We start from the raw sequence: 21,067 nt of genomic DNA on the forward strand, positions 1-21,067 counted from the left end.
ATAAATATATATATATATATATATATATATATATATATATATATATATATATATATATATATCGACCTATAGATGTATATGTGTATATATCTACATGTAAATTTATATATACATATATATATATATATATATATATATATATATATATATATATATATATATATATATATATATACATATATATATATATACAGAGAGAGAGAGATAGAGATAAGTATATATCTGTTTAGTTATAAATATATGTATACACACACACATACATCTCCATGTATAAATACATTCCCTGTACTGTTGAATTATTGCTCTGGATGCTATGTTATTGAAAACATAAGGATTATGTATATCTGCCATGGCTTAGTAGTAAATCACATTGGCTATGGTGTGCAGACTCCTCTGTTTGAGCCTTGGTGAGGCTGTTTATTTTTTTGCTGGGCAGAACAAGGGCCATTGGATAGGGAGTGATTAAGGCACTTTTAAGCAGTTGTAAGCAGGTTTGCACAGGTTTACGCGGAGGTAAGTTGTGCTAACCTCCGGTTACAGTTTCTTACACTCAGTTAGCTTCTAAATTGCTTAATCTGTGTAGGCATTGATTATCCCCATGCAAACAGGCTTAAACCTGCTTACTGCTGCTTAGAAGTGCTTACTCCCGCTTACCACTGTGCTAATTTCTTTAAAAGAAAAGAAAAAAGGATTGATAGGAAAGTGGTGAAATAGGGGCACAAAGAAGGAAAGACAGTAGGGAAAATAGTTAGGGATGTGCAGGAAGAGTGTAGGGAATGTCCATAACTGCCCATTTCGTCTACAGCAACAGCTGTGCATATACACTGAATTTGGAGGTAGATTTGGACACTCAAACCCCTGAGAGAGGGGTGAGGACAACAACAAGATGTTGTGATGCCAATTAGACCAGATTACATGTGTTCAATTAACACATGTGCGAAATGGACAGCTATGTACGTGGTGAGATCTCTTTTTGAACAGATTGCCCTTTTTGTGTTTTTTTATTAAGATGAGAGTGGGATGTTGGTCAAGGATAGTAGGTATACTTGGGGAGGATAGGTCAGGTAGGATGACAGACAAGACAGGGCAAAATATGACATGTGGGGGTAAACACCTTGGACGGGGAGGGGTGTTGGAAGTCACAACCCCATGAGCCCCCAAAATGGAAACAGTGGGACTGAGGTCCCCACCCATGGGCAGTCAGCACTGCACCTTCACGGCCTTAAAGGTGGCTGGGTTGGGGGCTGGGTAGGAGAGGCAGGCTGACCATCTAATTGCACCACATGGCCCTCTAGGTGGCATAGCTGGTTTACAAACTCCTTTTGGAGCTCACTATGCACCACGGCCAGAACTGACGGTGGGTGTCATGTTCCTGTCCACCTCCGCTTGCAGAGGGGGGGCCAAGCTCCAGCCCTTGTGGCAGTTCCACATGAAAGTTGTGCAGGGCCAACAGATGAGGAGGTCTCAGGATGGGCCCCAGATGTGCTCGTGCCTGGTGCCATGGCCAGCTGAGGTGGAACAGGTGGGTCCGCTGGGACCAGCCTTTCCAAAAGGCATATGGTGTTGCAGTTTTAAGACAGACGTGGGATAGTAATAGTCAACAGCATTCAAGATTACTTATGACAGCATGCATAGATATTCCCATTAACCCAGGACACCAGATTTGGAACAGTTGCAGAGCAAGCAGAACACATGCATATATACTGCATAACATATGTACAAAGGGTGACAGACTTGTGGCTGGAGCTATGAACACTGGCCAAATATTGGCATGTTGCTGTGATAACCTTAGACATTAACTGTCGTACCAGGGTTTTTTGTGATGTATGCCCAGTGAGGGAAATGAAGTCAGTAACTATCACGGCTGTCACCATGTACTGACTGCAATCCTCACACTATGCTTCAGCAGTTCTCAGATAGGTGTTTTGTGAGTAACACAAGAAACAAAAGGTTCCACACACTGCCCAGTCTGCAGATGACCCTACAGATGGGGGTTTCATCACAAACATAGCACTGTCATGAGTCATTAATACATGCAGACTAGCCATAACCACACACACCCTGCTAAATTGACATTACTCTAAATGAAGAATAGCAACACTTACATTCTGTAGTCATGTCTGGCACATCCCCCTTCTGTCTGTTGGCCTTTTTCCACAGTGTATGTTGTTTGAGGTAAATCCCTAAACCATATGTGATGATGTTTGCCAAACCCCAGATGTAGGTTCCGCTCACAGTGAATGTTATGGCCCAACACCAACATGATGTTTCTAAATATTGTAGTATGCTTCTATGCAATTGGCTATGGGAATGTTACCACAGCTGTTCCACATACAATCAGCTAGAAGAGGACTCTAATTGGTGCAGAGGCCATCAGCTGATTATGACTATCACTTACAAACCACAAGCTGCTGCCTAAGCAAAGGAGGTGTACATCTCCACATCCAGCAGACAGGATGTGAGAGGAACAGACAAAGACAAAGTACATCAGGGAAGGGATGTGAGAGTAAAATCTGAGCATGTTTGTGTCACACACCTACCAGTACAGGGTTTCAAACCGCTGACTGACTATGAACAGCTATCACATGTGTATGCAGTTATTGCATGCACCACATAGCTTACATGTTGGTGAGCTGTCCAAAGGTATATGTGCTGGTGAATGACATCTGCAACAGTGATATAGTAGCGATACGGTAGGTGTAGCACATGTGCCTGTCCACATGAACAGGTGTCAGCATCAACACAGCCACACTCTCTTAGGGACTCATAAACATTGCCACACTTGGCAGGGTCAGGATAGACTTCCTTACTAGTTAGTTTGTCACAATACAGTAATGCACAGGTATCACATGCCCACAGGGGTTATCCTAAGGTTCTATGGGCAAAGGGTATGTGAAGGTGTCTGACATCAGATAGCATGCTTCAGTATGCCAATGGGAGTTGTACTGGGTGTGAATGTTGACGGAAGAATCATACACCACACACACAGATACAGGGTGCCAGTACAGATGTGAATGTGTGCATTGCTTCATGGGTGTGTAGTGGTTGGCTGTGCCAGAGGGCTGTACAAGGCTAGGTGAAGGGTATACCTTGGCATCAGGCCACATGAGAATGGTCTGCAGTGTGGCTCAGGGGTGTAGTGTCTGGAATGACCCACACAGGTGGGTACTGTATTCACGATCCAGTCACCTGGGTTACTACTGTGTGTGGCCAGTGCTGTGCAATGCTTGCCATGTATGTGTTCTATAGTCCATGACATGGACTGTGTCTGGGATGTGCTCATGTCCCACATTTATGTACAGTGACATGTGGAAGTGTGTCTGGCCCATGCTGTGTACACAGATTGTGATCATCAGATGTGCCAGTCCTGGTCTCATGTGGCAGGACCTGGTAATGGACAGCAGGTTGACCCTGCACCTACACTGATAGCATGATACAGGTATTCCCTGGTGTCAGTGGCATCTGTCCATACAGGGCATGTGTGTAAGGCATGGCATGTCCTTTGTGGATCACATTTGATGGCACCACAGTTGTTGCAGGCAGCCAGTGGGGAACATAGTAAAGGTGCACTGACTGCAATTATGCGCCTATTGTACTGATGGACAGGGTGCCATGCCCTCTGTAGTCCACTGTAATCACACCATGGTTACTATCTGTGAGCAATATGTAGGGTACTATCAACATAGCAGTTGTTGCCTAGGCAAGTGTGTTTGTGTATGAGACATAGGTTCATAGTGTTCTCTGGGTGATACTAGGGCTGCTTACTTTGTTCGGCAAGCCTTGATATCACATGTAGTGGTATGGATTTGCACCCCAGCCTCTTGACCGATTGACATCTGTTCTCCTTGTAAGGTGGACATTGTGACATATCATAAGGCCACCATATAGGAAAATTGCAAAGCTCACGCCTCAATGAGTCCAGTTGTTGCACACTCACAGCCACCTCCCCACAGGATACGAATGACAAACACACACACACTTTCCATGTCTTGGGTTAGAACTCCTACCTGACTAGTTTATCACACTACAAAATTACGCTGTTATAGCATGCACCATAGAGATTACTGGGCTATCATAGGTTCATAGGTAGGTACTAGGCTATCTGCCCGAGGGCATTTATATGCCTAGCCAGAGTGTGTCGGCTTTCGCTGCCCCATTGATTAATTAACTGATCCTCTGTCAAGCAGAGCCAATGAAGTGATCCCAGGGGTGTATTTTCTGTTACCCATCCACTCGTCAAGGTTTCTCTTGAAGAGTGTTAGTGAGGGGCTCTGCCTAATGTAGTTAGGAATTTTGTTCCAAAGCATGGGGAGTCTCTGTGACAGGAATCTACCCCTCTGGCATGTTCTATTTATTGTTGTGGTGAGGTTTACCTCACTAGAGCGTGTGGCTTGCAATGACTTGGATTTCTTTAGGTGGAGCATGTCCATCAATTCTGAGTTGGACATGGCTTTGCAAGTAAGGCAGAGATCCCCTTTGAGTAAGTGATATGCCACTGAGTACAGCCGGAGTTTTTTCAGTCGGGCTGCATAGGACATATATTTGAGGCCAGTAATCCTCTTGATGAGGTACTTTTGTGGTCTTTCCAGCTGTTGGAAGTGTCTTTTAAGGTACATCCCAAATGGGGCATTGTACTCTTATGATTGGTCTGATGAGTGACGAGTAGAGTGGCACTATAACTTCTTTATTTCTAGATCTGAACCCTTTAGTAATTAGATGGGCCACATAGAAGGATTTCCTAACAATATGATTGTCAAAGGAGAGATTACTATCTACCTGGGTCCCCAGATTTCTTATTACCTCTTTTGCATTAAGGGGGCTGCCACCTATGTGGTAATCTGTGCGTGTTTTGTTTTTCCCAAATGGGATGACTATGCATTTTTTGGCATTTACTTTGAGGCCATGACTTTGACACCAGGTGTCCGTCTCAGTAAGGCCCTTTTGGAGGATGTCCGTGTCAGCCAGAGAGTCAATTACGGCTCCCAGTTTGCAGTCATTGGTGAACTTGTTTAGCCATAGTCCTCCTGTGTTTGCCTGTACTTCTGAGAAGCATATGATGAACAGTAGGGGTCCCAGGACCAAGCCTTGCGGGACACCAATTGTGACTGGTTTAGAGTCAGACCTGGAGCCTGCTATTCTTACCGTGTGAGTTCTGTCTGTAAGCCAGTTGGCAACCAATCTTGTGACGTAGGGGTTTATGTTCAGGCTGGTGAGATTTTCTGTGATATCCGAGTGGGGAATTGTGTCGAAAGCATTGGTGAGGTCAAGGTAGGCTGCATGAACTACCTTTCCCTTGCCTATGGCCTTGGTGACTGTCTTGAAGAGGTCAACCTGTTTTAGTAGGTATGATGAGCTGCCCTTAACAAAGCCGAACTGGGTCAGGTCAAGTGTTTGGAGGTTCCCAATGTCTTTGTTAATGAGTTCCATGATGATGCACTCCATAGCATTGCAGAGCAGGCTAGTCAGCCTTATGGGGTGAGAGTTACCAGGGTCAGTTGTGGCCCCTCCTTTGTGGAGCGGAATAACTGTTGCTGTGCACCATTCTATGGGTATGTAGCCTGTAGAAAGGCTGAGGTTGACCAGCTTGTTTAGGTGGGGGGGTTAGTTCATTCTGTAGTTTGTGCAAGACACAGTCTGGGACACCATTTGGCCCCATTGACGCTGTGTTTTTTGGCTTTTGAAAGGGCTGTTTTCACCTGTGCATCTGTGATTTCTGGGACACTACACTTTTCCGGTATTGTTGTGGGCCCTTTTGGGGGTGAGAGGGGGGGTGAAGTTGGCACTGAATCTGTCTGCCAGGATGTTGGCAATGTCAGTAGATTCAGTATATTTTGGGCTATTTTGCACTAGCTCAGTGCATATCTGTGAGTTGCCACTTAGATTCTTAACATAGCTAAAAAAGGCTTTGTGGTTATCTTTTGAATCCTTGGCTATTTTTCTTTCAAAGCTAGCTTTGGATGATTTTATGAGGGATCTTAGTTTCTTACTGATACTGATCACGGATGTCTTTCTTTCTTGGGATTTGCCTTTTTTCTGAACTAGTTCCTCCTTCTATTGTATAGCCTATTTATGGCAGGGGTCCACCAGACTGGTTTCCTTCCCTTAGAGGAGTGAGTCTTGGTTTTGCTAGGGATGGCAAGATCCATGCATCCTTGTAGGTGCTCAAAGTGTGCATTTGTAAATGTTTCTGGATCTTGGGCAGCATTATCCTTTAGCGTGGGGGCTGTGAAATTTACCGCCTCTGTCTTAAGTAAGGTGAAGTTTGCTTTAGAAAGGTTTTTTACCGTGGTTTCCTTAGTTGGGGGTGGTGGTGAGGTGTGGACATCCAGAGTGATTAGTTTATGGTCTGATCTAATCAGTGATGGGTTGACCTCCGGTGTGGAACACCTGTCGCCCATGTTGGTGATGACCAGGTCCAATATGTTTTCACCTCTGAAAGGGGAGTTTACCAGCTGATCCAGGGCATTTGAGTTGACGAATTCCAGGAAGTGCTGGGCCTGGGAGTTTGTACTCGAGTGGTTTTCCCAGTTAATGGCAGGGTAATTGAAATTGCCCATTATCAGGGTGTTCGGTAGGTCCTTCATTTTTTCCAGTGTCTCCAGAAAGGCGGAGTGGTGGTCTTAGGTCATGGAGGGTGATCTGTATCAAGCCACAATTTGCACTGCAGGTTTGCCCAATGTTAACTACACATGGATGATCTCAGAGGTATCATGCTGCACCACTAACCTGGAGGTGTACGTATCCTTGATGAATATGGATACACCCCCTCCTTTTGTGTTTCGGTCCATGTTCTGTGGCCGAAACATTTGGTATGAGTTGTAGCCCAGTAGTGCTGGGGTGCTCTCTGCAGCCTTGAACCAGGTTTCAGTTACTGCACAGATGTCGATGTTCTCCATACTGAGAAGTGTTTCGAGCGCATGCATTCTGAGATTTAAACTCCTGGTGTTGAGTAGCATAACCTTCAGTTTTTTGTTAATTGTGCTGTTTACGGAGGTGGGCTTGACTTTTGAGCCTTGCCTAAAAAAGGCACTATAGGGGCAGCAAGAGCCTTGGCCAGTATTCAAAAGCCTAGGGGTGACAGGTGCAAGCAGTCTCTTGAGAAGCAACGCGGCTTGTCAAGCATGTCGTCCCAGGCTGACAGACACTGGATCCCCTTTGAATGACACCAGAAGCTTAGCCAATTGTTGAAATTGATCATTTTTTCTTTATAATGCGGCATGATTCTTGGTGAGGGCAGGATGCTACTCAGGGTCAGGGTCATACCCACCTGGGCTACATGATCAGAGAGCTCTTCCATGTCTCTTTTCATGTAGTCCAGGGAGGTACATCTCAGCTCATTCACACCAACATGAACAATGACAGACTCATATTTGTACTTGTTCTGGAGTGACCTGAGTGCTTGTGTTATGTGGCGGATTCTGTCTCCTGACAGGCAGCTAACAATAACCTTCTCCTTGTCCAGCCTAGTGAGTCGGACGTCAGTGTGCCTGACTATAGAGTCACCTATTACTAGTGTGTTAGGTATGTTATTTCGCCTTAAGGGCTGTGATTGTGTGGCACACTTATTTTGTGTTTTATGTGTTGTCTGGTTTGTGATGGGAGGTGCAGGTTGTTTGGGTGTCTGCTTTGGAGGTCTCTGATGCTTTTGCAGGTTTTTATTTAGAGCCTCTGAATATGATTTTGTGTATTTATGTGTATTTTTGCCAGTGCTGGTTTAGTAGGTCTATGTGTGGCTGGAGGTGTGGTGCAAGTGTTAACCTTCTCGTCTTGACTGTCTGTTCCAGTCTTGGGTGGAACGAGCTTAGCCTCCAGTTTGGCTGTATAATTGCATCTCTTGCATATGTTAGTGTTTTGTGGTAGGAGCAGAGGGTTGTCTGTGTACATGAGGCAGTTGCAACATTGCCTCAGGATACCCAGATTCACCAGCTGGACTGGAGAGTACACCTGAAATTGCCCTTTGGTCATGCCTGAATAGTAGGGTGAGCTGCTTAGTCGCTTGGTTGGTGAGGGGTGAATAAAGAGCCCTACCCTGCTGGGAAATCAAGTGTCAGGGTATATTAGTGCTTGCTATTAGGTCTGAGCAAGTGCTGGACTGTAGGATGCTTTTTGAGTGCTTAGGTTGAGAGTTAGACTAGTTTCAAGGGAAAAACTGAAGAGGAGACTTAGTGCAGCCGGGAATAATTTAACCCTAATTAACTGGCACTGCCCGGCGTGCAAAACTGAGCAAACGTGATTTTTATAGCAGGGAAATGAAAGAGAGAGAAATTAGCCCAAAATTGCCAATAAACTACTAACTTCTTGGCTAGAACAACTCCTCCAGGGACAGACAGGCTGCTCAAAGCTCCCCTCTCTCACAGGTGAACAGAGAAACTTCCTTCTATCCAAGTAAGGTATGGGCAACTCAGAAACTTGTAACACAGCCCTGAATTCAGCAGTAGCCTGAAAACTGGACTATACTACCTTAGAAAGGTGGGAAACAAGGAATTTATTTATTTATTTATTTTTTAAAGATAAGGTAAAAACAGTAAAAATACACTTCAAACAGCTTTAAATGACTACAAACCACCAGAAAAGGCTATTGCACTTTAGTGTGTAGCCTACAACAATTAAACAAATTATTTAAACAAACAATGACTTTTTAAAAAGTGCAGGCAGTCAAATAAGTACAATATGTGAAAAAAACAAGCTTTTAAATCACAATAAATGTTGTAAAATTGGCATTTAGGCGGAAAACAGTTAAGTACAGCAAGAAAATACAGAAAACTGATACTATCCTTTCCCCAAAGGTGTATTTCATAGTTGATAACATCAGCAGACTTGCTAAAGTAGGTTTGAGTACCTGTGGGTGGCCTTAGAAGCATTGCTCCCCACACTGACAAAGGAACACACACACACGCACACACACACACACACACACACACACACACACACACACACACACACACACACACACTCTTGCTATGTCTGGGAATAGAACTTCTACTTGATTAATTTATCACACTACAGCATTACACAGTTGTAGCACACACCACAGAGCTTACTGGGCTATTTTTTCCCCAAGGGTGTATGTCACAGTTGATGACATCAGCAGACTTGCCAAAGTAGGACAATGGAGGTTGTAGTGCCTGTGGCTGGCCTCAAAAGCATTGCTCCCTACACTGACAAAGGAACACACATACACACTTGCCATGTCTGGGAATAAAACTCCTATCTGCCGAGTTTATCGCATGACAGAATTATGCACTTATAGCACACGCCACAGAGATTACTGGGCTATTCCTTCCCCAAAGGTGTATTTCACAGTTCATGACATGGGCAGACTTGCCAAAGTAGGGCAATGGAGGTTGATTTGCCTGTAAATGGCCTCAAAAGCATTGCTCTCTACACTTACAAAGGAACATACAAAGATCCACTCTTGCTATGTCTGGGAATAGAACTCCTACTGATGTACATTATCAGACTACAGCTTTACTCAGTTATAGCATGCACCACAGAGATTACCGGGCTATTCTTTCCCCAAAAGTATACATCAAAGTGAATTACATCAGCAGCCTTGCTGTAGTCGGGCTATGGGGAAGGGATTGTGTGTGCATGGGCCATAACCCATTCATCTAGAGGCAGACACACCACATTCAGGCACATACACATTTCTATTCCGCAGGTGCATGTATACAACTGCTAGATGACTACTGACTTCTCCTGTCATGTTGCACAGTTAGCATTAGCACCATATACACTATCATGCTAAATGATTCCAGAGGCATATGTCTACGGTGATTGACATTTGCACATCATGTAGTTTTAGCCAACTGGATGTGTGCTGAGTGGGACAGGCTTCATGATGGAAGGCTCTTTGTCACTGTCACTCTCTTCCACACATCTATGTATGTGTACATTTGGCCTATTATAGTGTGTTGTCCTTGGATATATGTGTGTGTTCCTATCCAATGTATGTGCAAAGCATGATTGGTGCATACTGAAGAGTGCATGCACTAACATCTGCGATTGACAGATATGTATGGACCACTATTGTTGGCAAAGATGGGCTTCACTTCTTTCAGTGTGGGAGCATGCCCAGTATGACCTTCTGTACTGAATGTGTGATTCCATTCCAGGTTGTTTGTACTCCAGTCCAGACTTCTGTGTTCTACACTACACCTAGCAAACTGTTTCTGCAGTATATCTGTAGATCAGTTGGCAGTATGAGTTCAGAATGGACAAAGGGTGGTGGGGTACTGTAGGTAGGTGTGTCAGTGCTGCTTCTGCTACATGGTCATGAAATCGGCAGAGATATTCAGGCATATGTACCGTTATACACTGTGATGTTTTATGTCAAGTACTGCCAGGTCAACATATTTGCTTGTAGTGATGCCCTGGGGAACACAGGGTGAATGCAGCTGTGTCCAGTATTGTGGTCAGCAGCCTACATATTCTTGCACACTAATGCCATTCTGGAGGGGAAGCATCCCATGGTTGTACATCCATTGACGTGACAGTATGGCCATATCTTGCTGTGGCGATAACACACAGCTGTACAGATTCACACAGGTTACCCAGTGGCAGGGATCATACTTCTGGACATTACCCCTACACACTGTGGTGTATGAACAGGATTTTAGCCACACATTCTTGTGTTTGCAGCCAGGGATAGTCTGTGCACACAGCTGAGTATTGGATGTCACACACTCCATGCCACCCACATTCCAACCCCACCCTCGATTATTCCATACTCTTCCATACATCATGCTGACATACTCTGATATTTTCCTTATAGTTATCACCTCATCACAGCAGTAATTTGGTGTTGGTCCACAGTTCATACAGTGAGACATAGTGGCCATGTTACTGTGATTTGCCCAGATGGCCTTGCATTTGGGTTCTGTAGACTGTGTTATGTTGTTATTTTGAGGTCGATGACATAACATACATTGGTAGTATGGGTGAGAGACAGACCTTTGGCAGATGACCGTAGGGCATTTGGTAGTAATAAAGGGCAGGTGTAGCAGACCATTGCATTCTGTCAGTTCTACAGTCCCAGACTGCAATAACCTATATTCACCTGGGGTTCCAAGGTAGGTGTGCAAGGTGTTCATGGCAATACCATCTGTTAGTATTGATTCAGTGGTGTGGGTGTTGGCAGGGTGCTGCTTACAGCTAGGGACACACCAGCATGGAACACCTGCTCTGCATGATGCATCCTTTCACTACTGCCATACACAGGTTGGGGTCATAGTGTACTCATTCACAACAGCAGGGATGAGACCGGTGAGGTACCTGTGGGCAGTGGTTGTGTGAGCTGGGTGCATGTGTGCTCTGGATAGTACTTGCAACTGACTCACAGATATGCATGGGCATTCCACTTCTGCTGGTTTGTGCAGGGACATCAGCTGTTTCTCCATACATCATTCCTATGACCTTTGCTGTCTGCCAGCATTTGGCCAGATGATATCGGTATTCCCGACTAGCAGCCCAAATGATGTTCTGCAAACCTGTATGTACAATTCCAAGGGTGTGTCCATTTGACAGTTACATATTATACACTGTCTGGGGTACTTCCCCCTGTGTACTGTTGTATATGTGGTCCGACATTCATGCCATGTCCATCTTTCAGATGGTGACACATTATTTCCAGACATTTACTATGGCTTACTGCTGGAATGTGTCTGGCTGGACAGCATTGTGTATCGCACTACAGTTGTGATACCTTGGCCCTATCATCGGCAGTACTGGACAATGGCTACCAGGACAAACCTCACCATGCATACATACTGACCACTGTCACACAATGTACAACACACCAACATAACTCACACAGACCTGTATAGTGTACACATGCTACAATCTATCCTGCTACCTTTGCCAGCTCAGGTAATCGGTGCTCCACTGTTATTATAGCTACACATACATGTTACTACATTTCTGCATAGGAGTGTAGGGGTGCACAACTGACTGTTACTACAGTTCTACATTGGATTGTGGGGGGGGCACACCTGACTGTTGAAACATTTCTACATTGGATTGTGTGGGGGGGGGCATACCTTCTGTTACCACATTTCTACATTGGATTGTGGGGGGGCACACCCGACTGTTGCTATATTTCTACATAGGATTGGGTGGGCTCACCTGACTGTTGCTACATTTCTACATTGGATTAGGGGGTGAACACACCTGACAGTTGTACACTTTTGCTATGTCTGTCCTTGTATTTCAGGTACTCCATTTCATTCTGTATCCTAGCCTATCATACTGACTAGAGGTATTTCAGTGTACTACAGGCCTTAGGTTTAATTTGCCTACATTTCAGTTTCTGACTTCTTACCCTTCAGATGTAACATCCCACTACCTGACCTATTGTAGTCTATCTGTGTAGGTCTGGTGGTGGATGTTCTCCATAGCTATCAATCAGAGGCATTAGCACATACTTTGTTTGTCTATGCCTGTCCAGCTGGCTAAGACTGTTGTTGAGTATGTGAGCCTCCCTGAATGGCATGTGTGTGTCATATGGACACACATGTGGGCTGGCACCTTTCTTGCAGTAGGTTTTGTCACCTTGTGTAGTACAGGCTACTATGGTGGCACCAGTATTTGTTACAGATCTCTTGCTGCCACTAGAGGTGTCTACTATCTGCTGTCATCCCAATCAGCCACCCAATTCCCTTGCATGCTGACCTCTATACCATAGATACAAGTAGCTACACATACTACGCCATTCAGCAACTGGTAGGAAGAGTGACTTACTTTGTGGCTGTGCCAGTATTGAGGATGGTGCTGGAGGGCTGCCTATGTCAGATGCACACAGTGCACTCCCTATACATGGTTGAGAACAGGTAGTGTTATATTTGGCATCCCTTTTACTGTATGTGCAAGTCAGAGAGAGATGTCATTCCCTGAGTCCCTACTGTGTCAGAGAATGTGCAATGCATTGCCTCTTTGCCAAGGCCAGGGCATACTGGGCAGACCTCCTTCTGCCTACTGGGGCAGGCTCAGGTTGCTTCTCTTCCGAGTCACTTTGTGCCTGTGCAGACCTAGGCAATGGTGGGGGCCTGTGTGGCCCTGCCCCATGTGGTTCCTGCTGCAGCTGTTTCCATAGGATCATATTGTGTAGCATGGCACATATGATGAGAATTTGGGTACATGTAAGCTGGTGAGTACTGCAAGGCTCCACCGGACATGTTGAGGCACCTGAACTGTGACTTCAGCATCCCAAACACATGCTCTATTATAATTCTGGTCTGTGCGTGTGCCTCATTATGGATTTCATGTTTGGGTGTGTGTGCATTTCTGATGGATGTCAGATGCCAGACGTGGGAGTCATGACAGCTTCCAGGGCAGCCAGTACACACACACATTCATTATGATGCCCTGGGCATTGCACATGACCTGGCAGTTGATGGAGGGGAAGCCCTTGCAGTTAAAATAGACCTTACCCTACTCACCAGTTGGTGTTTTACTGCATATGTTTGTGCAGTCTATAGCACCCACTACCTTAGGGTATTCTGCTATCTGGTGGAAGAGACGCATATTTCTGGCCAATGCCTCATGGATTTTGGGGAAATATACATGCTCACCGGCATGTGCTGACATGGCATCCAGGAACTGGTGTAGTACCCTGGATTCTGATGCCTGTGAGATACCCATGATACCATTGTGTGGACTTGGTTTTTTTGCATAGATAAACGTCTTTTAGGCCAAGACAGGTCTGCCTTTTCTCTTAATAAAGTTTGGATTCCTCCTTTTGTGCTGGCCATTTTGTTTTTGTCATGCCCATGCTATCCAAAGTTGGCTTTTGGAAGGTACCTGTGGTTAGTATTTTTAGGCCTACACATACCTTGGTCTCCACTGGGATGGGTTCCTCTCTGTTAGTTCTGTGTGTGAGGTGTGGCCGGTACAGCTCCACAACTTGCTGTAGGAGGTCCCTGTCCACCCTATAGTGCTCCACTATATTTAGTTCATGTAGCCCCTGGTTGGTAACCCTGAGTCTGTACACTCTTTTCTGTCTCCTCACTGCGGTTTGGTTGACAGCATTCTCATCCACACCACCCTCAAGCATTCTCATCCACACCACCCTCAGCCTCTTCCACATGTTGATGTATGATAGCTCCTATCATTTTGTTGCTTTTGTTGTTTAAAATTTCCCCGCTTGTATACACTGTTTGTGTAGAGTATGTGGGAAAAAAACAGAGGGAAACGTGTTTGAATGGTATACAGTAGTGTTCTGGGCTGGGCTAAGCTGCTGCTTGTGTAATTGGCTGATGCTGATACATTTCACCTGTCACCTATGCTAGTTCTCCTTGGTTACCTTCCTACTGCTGGTTTCCCTTCCCATTGCCTTCCTGTTTATGCTTGGGGACACGCCATGCAAACAGTGCTCAGATGTGCACAGAGCTGCTATTTCTGTTTTTTGTTTGTTTTTTTACACCTGGTGCATGCCGCGCACACCCGCTTAATCGATGTAAGCACCTTTTACATGAATTTGGCTCGTCTTGTAATGTGTACACCATGGTTTTCTTGGTGTAAGATAATACAGCCCTAGACAAACCCCTGCCTTAGCTGTGCTTAGCTGAGGGCAAACCTGGGCCATAGGGCTCCAATACGCTTACATGACATACCCCTTTATGCAGTCATCTTGCTCTTAATCTTAAACTCTGATTTATTGCTCCTACACAGTTGAGTGCAAGCTAGACCTGCAGGGAAATATGTGATTCAGTATCATACTCTTCATTTGCATAGGATTCCCTGCTAATGCATAGTTACGTCACACACTGAACCTTCCCCTTAGAAACCATTATTCACTGGCCATGTTGTCTTATGCCTGCCATTGAGTATAATGGCAAAATACTGATTTTGGCCAGATTGCTTATTTCAGTTTTTTTTTTTTATTTTCAGCCCAATCCTGTTTGCATGCTGCTGCCATACACTTAAATGGCCAATATTGGCAAAAAAAGAATATTAAAGTTAATTTTTTTTTTCAAAACACTTTGGCATACCAATGGCCATATATTTGGCCATTGGCATGCTTTCCACAGCATATACATCCTTTATTTGGAGCTGTCATGGCTCCGTTTTGTAGTTTGCAGAAATGTACTCGGTTACTAACCGAGAACATTTCTGCAGACTACACTAGTCCTGCATGGACCGCTTCCAGCTTCCTGGATCGCAAATTCACATAATTTGCATGATTTTCACATGCAAATGAGGTAATTTGCATCCCCCAGCTCTGTCCATGCAGGATTAGTTTAAGAGCTCGCGTGCATATCCCGGGAGCTCATTCCTGGATCACGCAGCAGCCATATTGCTGAAAACAGCTCTTAAACTACTCCTGCAAGCCCTGCAGGACTTGCAGAATCCGGGGACATATCTCTCAACCACCAAGCAGTAAAAATCATGGCAATGGCCTTAAAAGTCATAGCAGTGTGTCAGAGAGAGAGGAACGTCTTCTTATTTTTCATAACAGGAAGTCACTATGCTCTATGTCCTATATAGTTAATGACACTGAATCTTTGAATATGCTTAATTTATGTAATAATAATAATAAAGTATGTAATAATAAACAAGTCTGACTTTTGTGTGAAGCATCATAAATCTGGGAGAAGCAAGGCTAAACCTGAGGGGTAAAACCATGGTAGTATGCCTACATCATAACATTTGGAAGGTATGCCAACATTAACACTGCTCATTCCAAGGCGAGCAACCAGAAATTTTTGTTTTCTATGCCATATGCCTGTGTTGCTACCATACTTTTAAAATACCCACACTTTTCAATGGTATATGTCATAAGTTTGAAATTAACAGTGCATCATGTACTTATCCTTTATCTGTACCTAAACTCATGTTATTTAATCTCATGTGTGTGTGGTGTTATAAACATCTACATATTAATACAATACAGATTACACTTAGTACAATTTTTACCCATTTTTACTGTTGGCTTGTCTCCTAATTGAAGCAAATTGGACTTGTGACTTCACTCTTCTTAAAAAATCCAAGGCTTGTCCTTCCTCTAGTCTCAATGAGTCTGAAATGCAGTCTGCAGGATAACCAAAAGATTACGTTATTACAACTCAGAAAAATCAACAAAGATATTCAATTGCCAAGTACTATAACTTGAACAGGACAAACACCTACCAAATACTTGCCCAAAAGTTAAAAAAAGCAGAACTTCTGACCTAAGAAAATTGTTAGACACCTGAGTTTTAATCATGTAAATGCATCAAATCTCACACAAAACAAAACCAGACAAATATCACTCCCCACCCTATTACCTCTTCTACTGAGCAAAGAACACTGAAACTACTGTGACTATAAGGAGTGTTTAGACTTTGAAATGGTGCCAACTAAAGCTCTGTGTCAGTGGTATAACAAAACCTTTTAGAAAAAATGGGTCATACAGTTTGGTAACAGTCTTAAATAATGAGACTCATAAGTGTAAGCCTTAGAATAGCAATACTGAATGTAAAAACATGAGAACTTGTTTACACTAAATCAGAAATTGCTGTTTTTACTACTCCCTTTTCTCTAATGTATGGCAATTCTGGAGAGAGTATACATGAGGAGTGGGGATGTGAGGGGTGCATTGAGGCTTGCTCCCTTCTAAAAAATAACTTTAAAAGAAAAAGTGATTGTCTACATTCACCATTCTTAAGTTTCACCACAGTTATTCCAAGACTTGCAAATTCTGGGTCTCAGAATTAAAACAAGGACCTCCCAGACTACTAACTGAAAAATAATGTCTTTTCATCAGTCAATGTTTCTGAAGAGAAGTGTTTTGTTATTAACTCCACCAAATGACTACATAATCAGAAGGCTTCATTCCAGGTTTTAGAAGATGGAAATTAAATCTGGACTGGACTTCAGGGGTATTGATGACTGTGATTACTCACAATAAACAAGAAATAAAAAAATATTACACATTTAAACATGAACAACAAGAAAGTAAAAAGGGGAAAGAGGGCGGGGAAAATAATGCAGATCATCCTGTGCACTTCTCTACATCAGGCATAAAAAGGGGAATGTACATGAGAAGCAAAAGCAGATGAGAGAAGGATGGAGACATCAGTGAGTCTATAGGGGTATGAAGCTAATTAACATGCAAGCCCTATAGCTGTTAACACACACTGTATTAAACCACAGTGATAAAGAAAAATCAATGAGTCAGTCTTGTATTTTTGTAATAGTGAATAAAACACAAAAATGGCTTCAAGGATGGGGCTGAGTGCAATAAAACAAGAAAGACTGTGTATAAAAAAATGCACTCAACTTACACAACCAAAGGCTCTTTAATAAAAAAAGTGAAAATAAAAATAAGGTAAGCGCTTTCGGGACCACAAAACTGTCGTTTCATCAGACAAAGAACAATGAAAAGAGACCACTATATATACAGACTGTTAGTTAAATAATTAGCTGATGTCATCAAATTAAACAGTGGAAGGATATATTTAAAAAGACAGAAAGTTAAAAACTGTTAAAACCTATTACAGGTAAATGTGGGTCTGTATACTATGTAATAGACAGGCATAAAAAGACATATGTAAAATATATATAAAAACATATAAAAAAGAACAAATAAAACAAGTATAAAATAAAAATATTGAAACTAATGTTTGAGGCGTCTCAATTTTAAGAAAGGTTTGACAGAGAAGGTGCCGTTTAAACCTGGTGGTTTTTCGGCGTTTAATAAAAGGATTAATTTCTGTTCAGCTGCCTCCGTAATACTGTCAATGTCTCCGCCTCGTAAATTAGCCTCTATAACTTGAATAACAAAGAACTTAAAAATGTGTGAGGGACCTGTTGATATAACATGATTGGCTAATGCATTGTTATATTTCTGATTCCTGATATCTCTAATGTGTTCCAATATCCTGTCCTTAAATAGTCTGTTGGTTTTGCCTATGTAATATGCATGACATTGCTTACAATAGGCAAAATACACAAGGTTGGTTGTTCGACAGTCTGCATAGTAATTAATCCTGATAGTAAATTTTTTTAGTAGGATGTCTATAGACCGTATTTGAATAAATATACTGACAGTCGGAACAGTGCCTGCAGGCAAAAGTGCCTGTTCTCATTGATTCACACTGTTTATTAATAGTGGTCTTATTACAAAGATGTTGCTTCAAAGACTTATTGTTTCTAAAGGAGAAGGCAGGTGTGTCATTAATAGTGTTCTTCAGTTCTGGAATCTCTTGTAAAATATTCCAGTTCTTTTTTATGATCTCACAATAATTATTGATATCACTGGAGTACTGAAAGGCAATTCTAAACCTGTCTGTAGTAGTGGATGGTGCTCTAATCTTTAATTCATTGGTAACGTTTCTAAAATAGGGTCTGCATTTGTCATTTCTCTGTGTCCATGCTTGATCTATCACTTTGGTGATTTCTTGTTCAGAGTAACCTCTTTCTAAACATTCTTGTTTACTTATCTGTAAGGGATTTTGTGCATCAGTGTCATTATTGTGTAGTCTAAGTACCCTGTATACTAGTCCTTTTAACATATTATGAGGAATGTGTCTGGGGTGCATGCTGTTTTTATGTGGCAATGCATTCTTCCTTGTTGGTTTCGTATATATACTGCTGCATACTTGATCCAGTTCTGATTTCCTTAATGTCACATCCAAAAACTCTATTTCATCATAAGAGTGTTTATAACTAAACTTTAGGAACTCAGTAGTGCTGTGCATGTAGTCAGCTAGTTGATGGAGTTCGTGGGTGTTACCTCCCCGTAACGAAAAAATATCATCCACAAAACGGACATACCAAAGGACATGTCCGCATAGGGCATTTGTGTCAGATAAAAAGGTAGATTGTTCCCAATGTGTTAGCGTTAGATTGGCGTAGCTGTTGGCACATGCAATGCCCATCGCTAAAAGTCATTTTCAAAAATAAAAACATTGTTTTCTAATATTATCTCCAGTAAAGCACAGACAAGTGTCACTTGGTCATCTTCAAAACAGCTGTTCATGGTAAGAAAAGATCTAATCATTTCAATACCCCACTCATTAGGGATAGAGGTAAAGAGGGATTCTATATCTAAAGTGACAAACATATAGTTACTGTTCAAAGTAGACAGTCTGTTGTGTAATCTCTAGGAAAGTTTTAGTGTCTTCCAAAATGGTGTAGCAGTTGTCTAAAAGTGTATGTAGGGTGTTTTCTACATAGATCAATAATGATTCAGTACACCACCCTCCACCTGATACAATAGGTCTCATAAGTGGAAGGGACCTGTTTTTGTGTATCTTAGGTAAACCATAAACTTTGGGAATTGTGGGGTTATTTGTATTAAAATATTTAAAAATATTTTCATTAATTAAGCCTGTCATGAGTAAATCAAAAATTAAAAAAGACACACTTTCTATTATGTCATTAACAGTTGGTTTAGAAATGCATTGATAAGTATTAGCATCTTGCAACAATACTTTCATTTGTGATAAATATAAGTCTTTATCAAGAATGACAATCCCACCACCCTTGTCTGCAGGTTTTATATCAATCGAATGCATATTTTTAAGTTCATCTAAAGCATCAAAGTCTTGTCTTGTCATATTGCAAAAGGTGACTTGAGTTCCCTCTTCAAACAATGTTCTAAATTCATTCTCATAAACATGCTAATTTGATGACATCAGGTAATTATTTAACTAACAGTCTGTATATATAGTGGTCTCTTTTCATTGTTCTTTGTCTGATGACGCGACAGTTTTGTGGTCGCCAAAGCGCTTACCTTATTTTTATTTTCACTCTTTTTATTAAAGAGCCTTTGGTTGTGTAAGTTGAGTGCATTTTTTATACACATTTTTGTAATAGTGTTGACTGTTTTTACTGCCTACCTTGACCTAGCCAAAGCCTGTGACATTATTCCCCACTCAGGCATAAAAGATAAAGTCTCTCAACTAGCCATCAATCCATATGTTACCAGATGGCAGCAAACTGGCTCACTGATAGAACCCATGTAGTCAAAATAGGGGAAGCCACCTCAAGCAGTAGACCCGTAACAAGCGGCGTACCCCAGGGTTTGGTTTTGGGGCCTCTGTTATTTGGATATACTTTTCTGAGGTGCAGGCCAAAATCAGTGGGCTATGGCTGATCAGGTTTGCAGATGACTGCAAGCTGGGTGCTATCATCAGTTCCCCTAGTGATGTGGACATCCTCCAAGAGGGTCTCACTTAGACAAATGACTGGTGTCAGAAACATGACCTAAAACTGAATACCTAAAAAATGCATCATCATCCCTTTGGGGAGAGTGATGTCCCCACAAATTATCACATTAATAATGTCCTAAGCACTCAATCAGTTGTGAGGGATTTAGGCACCCAGGCTGATAGCAACCTGACTTTTAATGACCATGTTGCTTCTGTGGTATGGAAAGCCTTCTACATGGCCCACCTCATAAGTAAGGGCATCACATTCAGGGACAAGGAGGTCATAACATCCCTGTATTCTTCACTTAAAAGGCCTATTATTCAGTACAACGCACCTTTCGGCATGTACCTTGCAAAGCACATGCAGCAGCTGGACAGAACACAGAGGTTCCTCACCAGGAGAATCCAGAGCCTCAAGCATCTACCATACACAGATAGGCTAAAAGCCTTATCCCTCTACTCAGTTTCATACAGAGTCCTCAGAGGTGACCTCTGTCTGGCATACAAGGTGATCATGGACTCCACCTTGATGGGGCTGCTGCATATCTGCAAGTCAAGCTCTGCTTACTTAAGTGACCCGCACGCATGGTCTCAACCTGGTCTGTGACAGCAACAAGACTTGTTGGCAGGAGAGATTTGTATCCCAGAGACTCCCTCATCTATGGAATAGACTTCCTCTCCTCATCAAGCAGAGTACCTCTTCACCCCTTTTTAAGCGCAACCTGGGTAACAGGATGGGAAACAGAAAATATACCCTTGGGATTCCACCCATGTTCCTGCTGGACAGGGGCGTTGGATGCTGATTTGTCTAAACATGGGCTAAACTCTTGGCTAGGCATATAAGGGCCTCAGAGCCAATAGCCTAGTAACCTCATATGATCCTATGAAAAATGACTACTTGGTCTTCCAGATGTGGCTGGTCTGGCTTAAACTCT

General features: G+C 42.8%; 1 long non-coding RNA gene across 1 annotated transcript in view; it reads right to left on the bottom strand.

Moving 5' to 3' along the window:
• LOC122794628 overlaps positions 1-21,067 on the bottom strand; it is a 500,686-nt gene that overhangs the window by 218,244 nt on the left and 261,375 nt on the right. Inside the window, exon 2 of the long non-coding RNA XR_006363663.1 lies at positions 15,913-16,027. This is a non-coding gene — a long non-coding RNA (uncharacterized LOC122794628). The remainder of the gene's footprint in view (positions 1-15,912; positions 16,028-21,067) is intronic.

This window comes from Protopterus annectens, chromosome 2.part1 (assembly GCF_019279795.1).
Source record: "Protopterus annectens isolate FY-2018-M chromosome 2.part1, PAN1.0, whole genome shotgun sequence".
NCBI lineage: Eukaryota > Metazoa > Chordata > Ceratodontiformes > Protopteridae > Protopterus > Protopterus annectens.